Below are 13,127 nucleotides of genomic sequence, written 5' to 3'. Positions count from 1 at the left end.
GTATATTTATTTTCATATTATTATGTTGCATATTTTATTGTATTATATATATATGTATATATTTTTTTTTCATATTATGTGATTATTATTATTGTCTTTTATATTTGATATTTATGTTATTTTGATGCCACCTCCGTTGTGTATTAGTTTGTATATGGTATTATATTGTGATTGACTTATATAATTATTTGCATATTCATGCGGCATTCGCGTGTATATTAGCAACATATTTTTATATTATTATGGTTTCAATTTAGTTTTTTAATTCCATATCATACTTGTATATGCTTGCATTAATATCTTTGTAGCTGAGTTGTTCCATAATCTTGTTTCCTGTTGATATATTTATTAATTATTTCCATAGTGAATTATTGTATTCCATAATATTCTATGTACGTATCATCTTTTACCTTATTATATTGTATTACTATTATTATTTATTATTACTACTATTTAATATTTCAATTATAGTATTATTATTGTATTTATTACTATTGTTATATGTATTATTATTCTTATTATTATTATTAGTATTATTATTATTATTACTCTCCTTCTTCTATTTGGACAGTATCATATATTAATGTGATATTTTAGTATTTATATTTAAATTGTTATATTTTATTCTTATGATTATTTTTGATTTTTTTTTTTATTATCCCTATGATTTTATGCGGGGGGTATGAAGCCTTCGGGCATTCACGTTAACCCTAAGCTCTGAGGGAATAATATGTATACTTATCTTCATTAATTTATTATTTTATTTATTATGGATTGTACATGTATTTATAAAATTATAAAAAGGAGTAATGAAGATTTATTCGATTAAAACTTAGGATATTTTAATTAAATTAATTAGTGCCCGCTTAAGAACGGGCCGTAGGGGTGCTCGTACCTCCCCTCGCGTTAACCGAACTCCCGACCCCAACCTTGGTAATGTAGACCGATTCTACCCCTACGAGGAGTGATCATGTGTTCTAACGCACTAAAGGTTAGTGGCGCTCCTATCCATGTTTTCCATGAAAATATATGAAATTGATTTTGATTTCGCGCCGGGCACACGCGCTCCCGGGACGTCGCGAAAGTTGGCGACTCAGCTGGGGACGTAGAGAGTCGAGCCATTAATAATTGAAAATTATCCCAAGTCTTATTAAATTAATAAATTTTTAATTACTCCTTATTTTGCAAATATAGTAATCAAACTAACCCTTGATTAATCGTAAATATTTACTTCCAAATTTGTGAATAACCTTAATTAATAAAAAAAAAAAAAATTTGTTTCCTTATTTTTTTGTCTCAAATTTTGTGAATAAACATATTAATGCAGTATTGTGTTTCCTTGGCTTTGAATATATTATTAATGGTAGCTATCTTGTTCCCATATTGTTTATAGCATAGTGAAATACATGTGGGATAGGGGATTAGGTTAAAAAATTGAATTCACACACTCTGCACCTCTATACCCGAGCTTTCCTTACTAAGGACTAGATAGGAGTGAATAGCGTCAGTTCCCCTCGTGGCCAGAGCTTGATGGAGGACCCGCCGAACCACTCCCTCAGTATGGGTTTTATCGGACCCCAATGGGAGGAGATGAATGAGGATTGATGAAATTCCAAACTGGGAACTTTTGTCAATAGGGTTAGAAACCTACCCACCACATACTTGTCTATAGTTTCTTAACTCGGGTAGAGTCATGAAGAACCCTATACATACGTACCTACCAGGTTGGACAAGAGGCCACATCATTATCAATGAATAGTGTGTTGCATATATGTGAAAACTTTGTATTTATCATGCATTGACATACATTTAGACATACATACGACTTAGTTAGTATTTCTGAAAAAGCCCCAATAATGAGACCAAGACCCAGCCTTTCAAAAAAAATGGAGCACTTGGACCAAGCATTTTAAAATAGGGGTCGGCCCAACCCTTTTCAACTAACTCGGGCCCAATTTTTTTTGAGAAAAACAAGTTATCGGCTCAACCTTGCCTAAGTGAAAAAACTCGGTTCCAGGCCTGATTTTCAAAAATGGGTCAAAACAAGATTCATAAATGGGCTTCGGCCTTATTACCCTAAAAATCAAGCCCATATTCTAAACAATCCAAGCCCCAAATCATTTTAAAATTAGGGCCTGATCCCATCATGAAGTATATTGAAGCCCATATTTTAAAATACTTTGAGGCCCAAGTGCACACTAAAGTCCACAAGTCGCACCAAACAAATCCAATGGGTTGACCAACATGGGTCAACCTCAATCTCAGACATTATTTGAAACCTTCATAAATCTGAGATTACATGGGACGGATTGAGGAAGAGTTGAATTTTAACATTGTGGCCCAGCAGCAATGATTGTATGAAAATCTCTCGTTAGTGGGACTTTTGCTAAGAAAGCTAACAAAGTAGTAGTTAGGTACCATTGCATCCATGCATTCATGCATAATTTCAAAACGTAATAATCATGCCCGATAGGTCACATACATGTTAATATCCATATTGACCATGTATTGTGCCGCTAAGTACACACATGCCTAAAACACCCCATGCATAAGATAGAGTATTGGAGAATCTTTTCTATAAGGCTACCTCGGGGGAGGAATAAGTTTCATTATTTTTCAGTTTGGTCTGTTCATGACCGCATGCATGGTTTGAGTTGTATGATACCTTTTACTAACATGTTGATTCACTAGGCATCCTGTTCTACTTCATCCAAGGTCTCTATAAGAGATTGCATTCATTCATGGAGAACACAATGGCTACCATGAGATTGAGTCAACAGTAAACAATATTCAGAAGTCAACAAGAACAAGTGGGGTGGGTGACAGTCTTACTAGGAAATCTATCATAGACTACCAGCCCGGAGCTTTCATCAAACTAAGATCCAATCGTTAGATGAGCTAAAAGTCATTTGAAGGAACATGGACCCGGCACGCCTTAAACAATTTCTCTCAAACATATGGGGACACAGTGGTTTTCTTGTTGCATTGGTATCGGTAAATATCCCTGCCATAAAAGCACTGTCGAGTTCTGGATCCACCATTCGTTGCTTTTACAATGAACGGTATCGACTTGGACACCAACCATCGAGGAGTAACTTCGCTTTTGCATCTAGTCAAGTTACGACACAATACAAACCTTATGTGCATGATGCTAGTGTTCGTTCGTGAAGGAGATGTACGATGCTGTCGGGGGTCAAAATCCAGGAAAACATTCTCCGAGGGAGGTGCAGAAGTAAGGAACAAATTCTCTTGGAAGCAGTTGAAGAATAATCGAAAAAAAAGAAGAAAAAAGAAGAGGTTCAAAATAACAGATGAATGGGATTATTAGCTATTTACGGTTTGATCATTTTTCCAAAAAGAACTAAAACATGATCGATTCAAGCTACTGTTTCGTTGAGCACAAGTACGTAACGGGATTAATCCGTTCAAGGCATCCTGGCGGAAACCTTCAGGATCACTCAACAACTGACAGAATTCAGGAGGAGAGAACGTTAAAAGGTTCTGTGTTGCAGCTGTTATATGTCTGGGATGGTAGGGTCACTTATCGTCTAACAAAGGGGGGCATTCCGTATAGTATTTTCAATTGATCCGAAATCCTTTGGCTGCATGAGGATTCCCAATTGAAGGGCAAGCAGTTAGATAAATCTAAAGGAACAACAAAATGTGTGGCTTGATTCGAAACTCAAGGGTCACTTGGCTGGCGCCAGGATGGTCCGCTCTAACATGAATATATCGGTGTGGAAATCTTCCATGGGTTCCATGACTTAGGCCCATTGGGGAGGGATAGGCATATGCCCCTTGATGGTCAGAAGGCAATTGGGGGCCATCTCAGTTTGTGGCCTATGATCATGGAATGGCTGACTCAGGACTTGCATATGAAACAGGAGACACTCGAACCAGATTAGAAATTTATGGTGGCATGGAAGCATGGAACCTAATAGACCGAGTGAGGAATGCCACGTCAAGGAAATATGAAGCATGGCGAGAGAAACCGGGTAAAACCCCACTCTCAAAAGAAATCCCCAGAAATCGTTATTGAACATATTAAATCACCAAAGCGCATGCATGCAATGAAGCCACAAGGGGATCCCTGCCCAGTAGAAAAAGGAGATGCAAGAGCAAGAAGAATTGGGGAGGGAATCCGCAAAAGGAGGGCTCTAGGTCTCTGCTATCGCAAAGAAAATCAAAGCGACAAACAGATCGGGTACAGACAATCAGAAGAAGAGGTCGTGGCTCTAAGGAAGGAAAGACGAAAGGATTCGAAAGCAGCACTTGGACAGAAATCTCAATGTTTAGAAGCTTTGCCAATACCGAAGTTAAAAAGAAATCGCTCGTTACATACAAGAGTTGGACGAGGCAGGGGGATGAGCAGGAGAAGCAAGTATTAACAAGTACTGGAAAGATTGAGCCGTTGCATCATAAATGAAAGCGGACTACTGGGGAGGCCAAGTTTAGGGGGCTTGCATAAAAAGGTCGACACAGCGGCAAATGCAGCGATTGTGCAATCATGAGCATATAGATTTTGATTTAATATTCGGTTGATTTGTTATGGTATATGAAAGGATTCTATAATGAAAAGCAGATGTTATTTCTAAAAAAGAGCGATCTCTTCATGAAACCTCGATGGAGTGCATTAGGTTTGCATACATATGTTTTCATATTTGTGAAATTTACACGTCTTGATGAAAAGACCATTGCATTTCATGCATTTATAGCTATGCATTCAGATTCTAAAAAGGGAAGTTTGGGTTGCAAGTTGCCGAGCCACAGATCGTTGAGCAAGCAACCATTGAGAATGTCAACGCATAAATACAATACCCGGAGAAGGGCAAAGAAATATGATTGAACAGTTGGAAGCAGGCGTCCCTGGGCATAGAGCCAAAGGACAAGAAGATTTGAATGAAAAAAAAAAAAGAGCAAGGATCCTAGCATTGTGGACGAAAACAAAGGAAAAGCAGTGCAGAATGATACGCGGAAAATAGAATGGGACCCTACCTCATCCTCCAGGATTTACCCCCACGTGCGGGACCAAGCGTCAGCTCCAAATACATGGACGTCATGGAGGGTTTTCAATGCCAAGTATTACCCGTTTCTTCATAATGTACAAGCTAAAGGGTTTCCAGCAGTGGGGACCCCCCCCACCATAGAGCTTCTGATCTGGGGATGAACAGATCTGAACTGAAACGTCGATACGATGTACTCGAGGAACGCCTGAAAGCTATTTGAGGGATCCAAATACATTCGACTCTTGTAGATCCAATGATTTGGCCTGTTGCCAAAGGTCACTGTTGCCACGAAAATTCAAAGTACCGATTTCGAAAAAATTAATGGAACTAATTGTCCTTCGAACTCACATGCGCCTGTATTGCCAAAAACAAAATGGCTGCACATTCCGTTAATGAAGAGACTAAGATGCATTGCTTTCAAGATGCTTGACAGGGCCGGCCATACGGTGTATATCAACAAAGATCGGGCTCGGATCCGCACCGCATGGAAAGATCCTGGCTAATTCTTTTATAGCTCAAACCGCCATTTATAGAAAATGGCACCCCGATCGTATGACCTTGCAGAGTATGCCAAAATGAAGCCAGACGAAACTTTAGGAGGAACTAGCATACAGGTGGAGGGACATGTCGTCAAGTCCATCCTCCTGTGGAAGGACAGGGAGCTATTCCCTTATTTGTGGAATACCTTGAAAGATCCTTACTTCGGGCATCTCTAGGAGCAAACCCCCCATGACTTCCATGGACATTGTTTCTTACCGGAGAAGGATTGAAGACGGCCATAAAAGTCGGGAAAGAAGGAGAACTCAAGTATTTATACAGAGAATGAGTCTAGGCAAGAAGTGGACAAAGCAGAGACGAAGGAAGGAAGAGGTTCAGAGGTCAAAGACAACCAATATCAAAGAGAGCAGGCCAGGGGTTAGGAGGAATTTGCTTTCGAACCACTCTGTCAATCAGACAGTTCATCAGGAGGTAGACCCCAAGTTGTTCCTTCCGGGACCAGCTACCAACCGAATGTGCGAACTCATGATAGAGGCTCCAGAGAAAGCAATACGAGAAGGATAGATCATTATTCCAATGGACATACTCAGAATTTTTCCCACAATTGATGGAAGGGTGGGAAAGGAACTTAGTTCGTCATCCTGGGAATGGTCATTACGGCACTTTTCCGCAATGGTATGACCCGAAGCCAAGTGTGCCTATCATGCTAACACTCCCGGGCACACTATGAACGGTGTGGCATTCAAAAAATAAGTTCAAACCACTAAGAGAAGCCGGATGCTAGATTTGATTGATTAAAAAACAGGAATTCAAGGGAACCCGCTCTGCCCAATCATGGAGGGTGGGGTAGCCTGGGGTGGGGTAGCAATGTCGGAATGATAGAAAAGAAGGGACGAATGAGGTGGATTTTGAACGAATTGTCTTTAGGACTGGTGTCAATGAACTTGGTGCGGCCAGGTCGGGTAGGGAGGAGGCCATTTGCCCCACTAATGCACTTTGTTATGTCAAAGTCAAGAAGGAAGATCTGTTAAAAAGTGTGGAACCTAGAAAGTTTTTGCAAAAGATGGGGGGGTACAAGTTTAAGAGATTGGTTTGTACCGACAAAGTGGAAGAGATTGCAGTCGGGTTGGGAAAAACAGGCCAGTAGTTATCATCAGTGCACTAATCAACCATTCATACATACCATGAAACAGGCTCTTCCCACAAAGGAAGCACCAGCTCGCTTGGTGATCTCTACTCCCAGGCCATTCCCATACAAGAGTAACCAAGCAGTACCCTGGAAATATAAATGTGAAGCGTATGTCGAAGGAAGCGCCCAGCAATATAGCAGGGGTAAAAGGGATAACTCGAAGTGGTAGGGTGTATATGCCAGAGTCCTCTAAAACAAATCGACAGAATGCAGGGGAACCAGATAGGGCAGAGTGAAAAGTCCAATATCCAACGGAGAGGCTGAAGAATTCCTGAAGATAATAAAGCATAGCGAGTACAACATTGTGGACCAACTAAAGAAAATGCCAGCTCACATATCTGTTTTGTCGCTTCTACTAAATTCAGAGACCCATCGGGAGGCATTACTTAAAGTCCTAAAATCAAGCCTACATTCCCCAAGATATCAGCGTTGATAAATTCAATCATGTGATCGGAAGTCTGGCGGCCTCCAACTACATCACTTTTACTGATGAAGAAATTCCGCCAGAAGGCCAGGGGCACAACAAGGCGTTGCATATATCCACGAAATGTAAGGATCATATGATGTCTCGAGTCTTGATAGATAATGGGTCATCCCTCAATGTTATGCCAATGACTACACTGCAGAGGTTACCCATTGATCCTTCTTACGTGACACCAAACAATTTGGTGGTGCGTGCCTTCGATGGGACACGAAGAGAGTCAGTAGGGTCGCTTGACATCCCTATTCAGATTGGACCCGTAACCTTCAATATCACTTTTCAAGTCATGGATATTACACCTTCATACAGTTGTCTCTTGGGAAGGCCTTGGATACATAATGCTGGGGCAGTTCCGTCCTCTTTGCATCAGCGAGTGAAATTTGTAGTAGGGGATAAACTGGTATGTGCTTATGGAGAAACCGACATAATGGTTACTAAATCTTCTTCCACTCCCTATGTGGAAGCGGCTGAAGAAGCCCATGAAGATTCATTCCGAGCGTTTGAGATCATCAACGTCCTTACTATAATGGAGGGATCTGTTATCCCTCAACCTCAGATCTCTTCTTCTACACGTATGGTGGCTGCAGAAATGATTAAATCAAGGTTTTGCCCAGGAAAAGGGTTGGGGAAGTATCTTCAGGGCATCGCAATGCCATTGTTACCAGAAGGCATGAATGAAAGATACGGCATCGGATATACTCCTACTTTAGCTGACCATAAGAAGAAGGCAGAAGAGAAAAGAATGCTCCGGATCGAGAGGCGCACAGGGAGAGTAAGTACTAAATGGGGGGTAGAATGTCCGCCAATGAATCAGACCTTTCGAAAGGGCAATCAAGTCACTCTTGAGGAAGAAATGAAACAGATGAGCATATTGGCCTTGGAATCAGGGGACCATATGAATGACTCGAGTAGATGGATCTACCCATTGACAGGAGCAGAAATTCAGAACTGGACATCCTTTGATTACCCAATTCCCTTCATGTAATAGCTTTTGCTCATTTTGCTTTATTTTTGTAATCCGTGGACATTATTGCCTCGGATCATTTGTCTTTTTCATCAATAAAACCAGTATGCATTTCTTTCGCATTTATTGCATCATGGGGTCATTTGTCAGAGAATTGTTTACCTTTTTTTATGCAGGGATAAGGAAAATAATCATACCAGTATTCAGGAGCCAGAAATTGATGTTAACTTTGAAAACTTAATCCTAGAAGCTGAAATAGAAGAGGAGACTGACTTATCACCTGAAATGCAAAGAATGTTGAAATCAGATGAAAAACCAACTTTAACCAGTAGTGACCCCACGGTCACAATAAATTTGGGGACTAATGAGGAACCAAAAGAAGTAAAAATCGGGGCACTGTTGGGAGGAAAAGAAAGATGCGAAATGATAAACCTTTTGAAGGAATACCAAGATGTTTTCGCGTGGTCATATCAGGACATGCCGGGTTTGGATACGGACTTAGTAACACATAAAATACCCATTTACCCAGATAGCAAACCAGTAAAACAGAAACTGAGGAGAATGCGCCCAGATATGTTGATCAAAATAAAAGAAGAGGTGCAGAAGCAGTTTGAGGCTGGTTTTTTAGAAGTAGCCAAATATCCGGAGTGGATGGCCAATGTAGTTCCAATAATGAAGAAAAATGGAAAAGTGAGAGTCTGTGTTGACTATCGAGACTTGAATAAAGCTAGCCCTAAAGATAATTTCCCACTTCCACACATCGATGTGCTGGTAGACAATACAGCGGGACATGCCCTGTTTTCATTCATGGATGGATTTTCTGGATATAATCAAATTAAGATGGCCCCGGAAGATAAAGAGAAGACCACGTTTATCACCTTATGGGGCACCTTTTGCTACAGGGTTATGCCCTTTGGTTTAAAGAATGCAGGGGCAACCTATCAGAGAGCCATGGTAACATTATTCCACGACTTGATGCATAAGGAGATAGAAGTATATGTGGACGACATGATTGTTAAGTCTCGGGATGAGTATAGCCATGTGATGAACTTAAGGAAACTATTTAAAAGACTACGAAAATGTCAACTGAAATTAAATCCAGAAAAATGTACATTCGGAGCTTCCTCAGGAAAATTGTTGGGATTTATCGTAAGTGAGAAAGGGATTGAGGTAGACCCGGATAAAATAAAAGCTATTCGAGAAATGCCTAGTCCCAAAACCGAAAAAGAAGTCAGGAGTTTCCTAGGCCAATTGAACTACATAGCTCGATTTATATCTCAGTTGACTGCTACTTGTGAGCCCATATTTAAGCTGCTGAAGAAGGATAACCCCGAAAAATGGAGAGAAGAATGTCAGAAAGCATTTGAGAAAATAAAAGAATATCTATTGAACCCTCCAGTTTTGGTTCCCCCTGTCCCTGGAAGGCCTCTTATATTGTACTTAGTAGTATCAGAGAATTCCATGGGGTGTGTGTTAGGGCAACACGACGAGTCTGGAAAAAAGGAGCGCGCCATCTATTATTTAAGCAAAAAGTTCACGGAATACGAATCTAGATACTCTAACCTGGAGAAGACGTGTTGCGCTTTGGTGTGGGTGGTTAGTAGATTAAGGCAATACACGCTGTATTACACAACATGGCTGATTTCTAAAATGGATCCGATTAAGTATGTTTTTGAGAAACCTGCAGTAACAGGACGGATGGCTCGTTGGCAAATGCTGTTGACTGAATATGACATCACATAGGTAACGAGAAAAGCCATCAAAGGAAGCATTATAGCAGAATATTTGGCTGATAGGGCCGTTAATGATTACCAGTCCATGGAGTTTGACTTCCCGGATCAAGATATTGATTCGATTGATCAAGAAAAGGAAGGTAATGTTGGGTGGATGATGCTATTTGATGGGGCAACCAACGTATGGGGGCATGGAATAGGGGCTGTACTCATATCACCAGAGGGTAAATATTACCCAGTCACAGCCAAACTCACCTTTCCGTGTACCAATAATATAGCAGAGTATGAAGCGTGCGTATTGGGCTTACAGGCAGCTATTGACCGAGGCATTAAAAAATTGATTGTAAAAGGAGATTCCGCTTTGGTAATTTATCAGTTGATTGGAAAGTGGGAAACCCGGGATTCCAAATTAATACCATATCAGGAGTTCATTCAGGAAATGATGCAGGAATTCGATACTATCAGTTTTTCGCATTTACCGAGAGAGAGTAACTTAATCCCTGATGCGTTAGCAACATTGGCGGCTTTATTTAAGGTTGAGTCCGGAATAGAGATTGAACCCATTCGAATAAGGATGCATAGGGAACCTGCATATTGTATAATGACGGAAGAAGCCGATAGGAAGCCATGGTTTCATGATATCAAAACATACATTCAATGGAAGGAGTATCCCATAGGAGCCTCTAATAATGACCGAAAGACAATTCGGAGGCTAGCTTTGGGATTCTTCTTAGATGGGGAGATATTGTATAAAAGGAACCATGATATGACCCTCCTACGGTGCGTGGAGTTGCAAGAGGCAAGACAAATCATACAGGAAGTACACGATGGCGTTTGCGGAACCCATGCGGGAGGACACTCGTTGGCTCGAAAAATCCTAAGGAGTGGATATTATTGGATAACCATGGAACGGGATTGTATAGAGTATGTTCGAAAGTGCCATAAGTGTCAAATCTATGGAGATCGCATCCAAGTCCCACCCACTCAACTCCAGAATTTATCTGCACCTTGGCCTTTCTCAGCGTGGGGCATGGATGTGATCGGACCGATAACCCCGAAGGCCAGTAATGGGCATCGATTCATTTTCGTGGCCATTGACTACTTCACAAAATGGGTAGAAGCAGCATCATACTCTAATGTCACTCAAAATGTAATCAATCGTTTTATCAGGAGGGAATTAATTTGCAGATATGGGATCCCAGAAAGAATAATATCAGACAATGCCAAAAACTTGAACAACGAGGTCATGACGAAATTGTGCGGTCAGTTTAAGGTCAAGCATCATAACTCAGCCCCCTATCGACCTCAAATGAATGGAGCAGTGGAAGCAGCCAATAAGAACATCAAGAGCATCTTGGAAAAAATGACAGAAACCTATAGAGATTGGCATGAGAAGTTACCGTTTGCTTTATTGGCCTATCGAACCACTGTTCGAACATCTACAGGAGCTACCCCTTTCTCTTTGGTGTACGGGATGGAGGCTGTAGTTCCGATAGAAGTTGAGATTCCATCGTTACGAGTCTTGAAAGAAGCAGAGTTAACCGAAGCAGAATGGGTGCAATCTAGATATGACCAGTTGAATCTAATTGAAGAAAAAAGATTGACAGCCATAGTTCATGGGCAGTTATACCAAAGGAGAATGATGAGAGCTTTTAACAAAAAAGTGCGTATTCGACGGTTTCAAGAAGGGGATCTAGTCTTGAAAAAGGTCTTACCAATTCATAATGACCCCCGAGGTAAGTGGACCCCAAATTATGAAGGGCCGTATGTGGTAAAGAAAGCATTTTCAGGAGGTGCCTTATTGTTATCAGACATGGATGGAGCCGATCTGGTGCACCCCACAAACTCAGATGCGGTAAAGAAATATTTTTCTTAGAAACCCTATAAATTCTCAAGGAAATTCAATAAGATGACGATTTGCTTCATAAATCTGATGACTGTTCTTTATTCATGTTTTGATCAAAATGATAGATGGCCATCGTTGGCCGATCTGCTTTCCTATAAAAGAGCCAAATAATGATTTACCATTTGATAACCAAATTGAGCCTAAATGATAAACCAGTATTTTTTTTCAAAAGTCAGTTTACAAAATTTAACCTGGGTATAGGTCCTTTAGGGTCTGGCAAGTCATATGAGACAACAATCGGCTACTCGAAATGATGGCAGGCCATCTTTATGCTACCCAAAAGAAACAAAAGAGATCCCTTGCAAGCCCTTCTTGAGCCTAGAAAATTCAATTTTTGATTAACCCGTCAAAGGATCACACCCCACACTGGGGTAATTTCAAAGGATTAGTCCCAAATGAAGTCCAAACAAAAATGACCGAATCCCTTCATGAAAGAGAAAAACAAAAAGGGAGCAGCAAAAGCAAATGGGAAAAGAAGAAAAGAGATAGAAAATAAGGGACATACTATGCATGTGATCTTTGACCAAGTTGCCCTTAATAAAAATGCTGATTTTGAGCCTTATTTAACTTTTTCTTTCTTTAACCCGCACCCCTAACTTATATTACAGTCCAAATAAAAGACCTGACCAGATTGGTATACATTGTTGTCTCTAATGATTTGTCAGACTCAATGATTGAGTCTGAACTACGTAATGACCTGATCCTGAAAAGGTACGTAGGCAGCTTGTTCACAAGACAAGTTCGGTCAAAGCCAAAACAAAGTGCCTCAACTTAAACTGGGGCAGAGAATGTCATTATGGGTTGGGATTTTTGAGCCATAGTTTCCCTCTTCTTCAGAAAACCTATATCCCCAAGCCTACGTTTCGTCCCGAGTCTTAAAGACCATCTTGAGATCAAAACATGAACTGAACCTGAGGCAATAGTTTAACTTGAGAATTATAGGGGTTCGCAACAGAATAAGGTGAAAGGAGGGAGAAATGTTTGGGGTCATCGACGAAAAAGAAAAAAGAAAAAAAAAAAAAAATTCAGTAAAAGGGGAATTAAGCTTTACAACTTAACATTCATGTGCTTCGACTTTTTGAATACTGGTATAAAGTTTTTCCTTTGAACTGACATTTAAGTCTGGTAAACTAGTCATCTTGCATATATGACCTTTTGATATAGCAAAGGGATGTTACAATTACATGGTTGGATATTTCTAAAAAAAAAAAAAAAAAAATCCCCTTTTTCATAGTCTCAAGAATAGGGTAATCAAAAGAGTTCGCTAGTATGCTTCCTGTTTCAGGCCTGATCAGCAAATATGACTTAGTGCTTTGGAAATGTGGTGTACAACCGATGAATAAGGCAGAA

General features: G+C 40.3%; 1 pseudogene; it reads left to right on the top strand.

The window, feature by feature from the left end:
- Window positions 1-7,256: 7,256 nt before the first annotated feature.
- Window positions 7,257-11,747, top strand: LOC131158647 (uncharacterized; annotated as a pseudogene).
- The last annotated feature ends 1,380 nt before the right edge of the window (window positions 11,748-13,127 follow it).

Source organism: Malania oleifera, chromosome 6 (genome assembly GCF_029873635.1).
Source record: "Malania oleifera isolate guangnan ecotype guangnan chromosome 6, ASM2987363v1, whole genome shotgun sequence".
In the NCBI taxonomy this organism is placed as follows: Eukaryota; Viridiplantae; Streptophyta; class Magnoliopsida; order Santalales; family Ximeniaceae; genus Malania; species Malania oleifera.
Note: the sequence above shows the minus strand (reverse complement) of the source record. Positions and strands in the feature narration are given on the sequence as shown.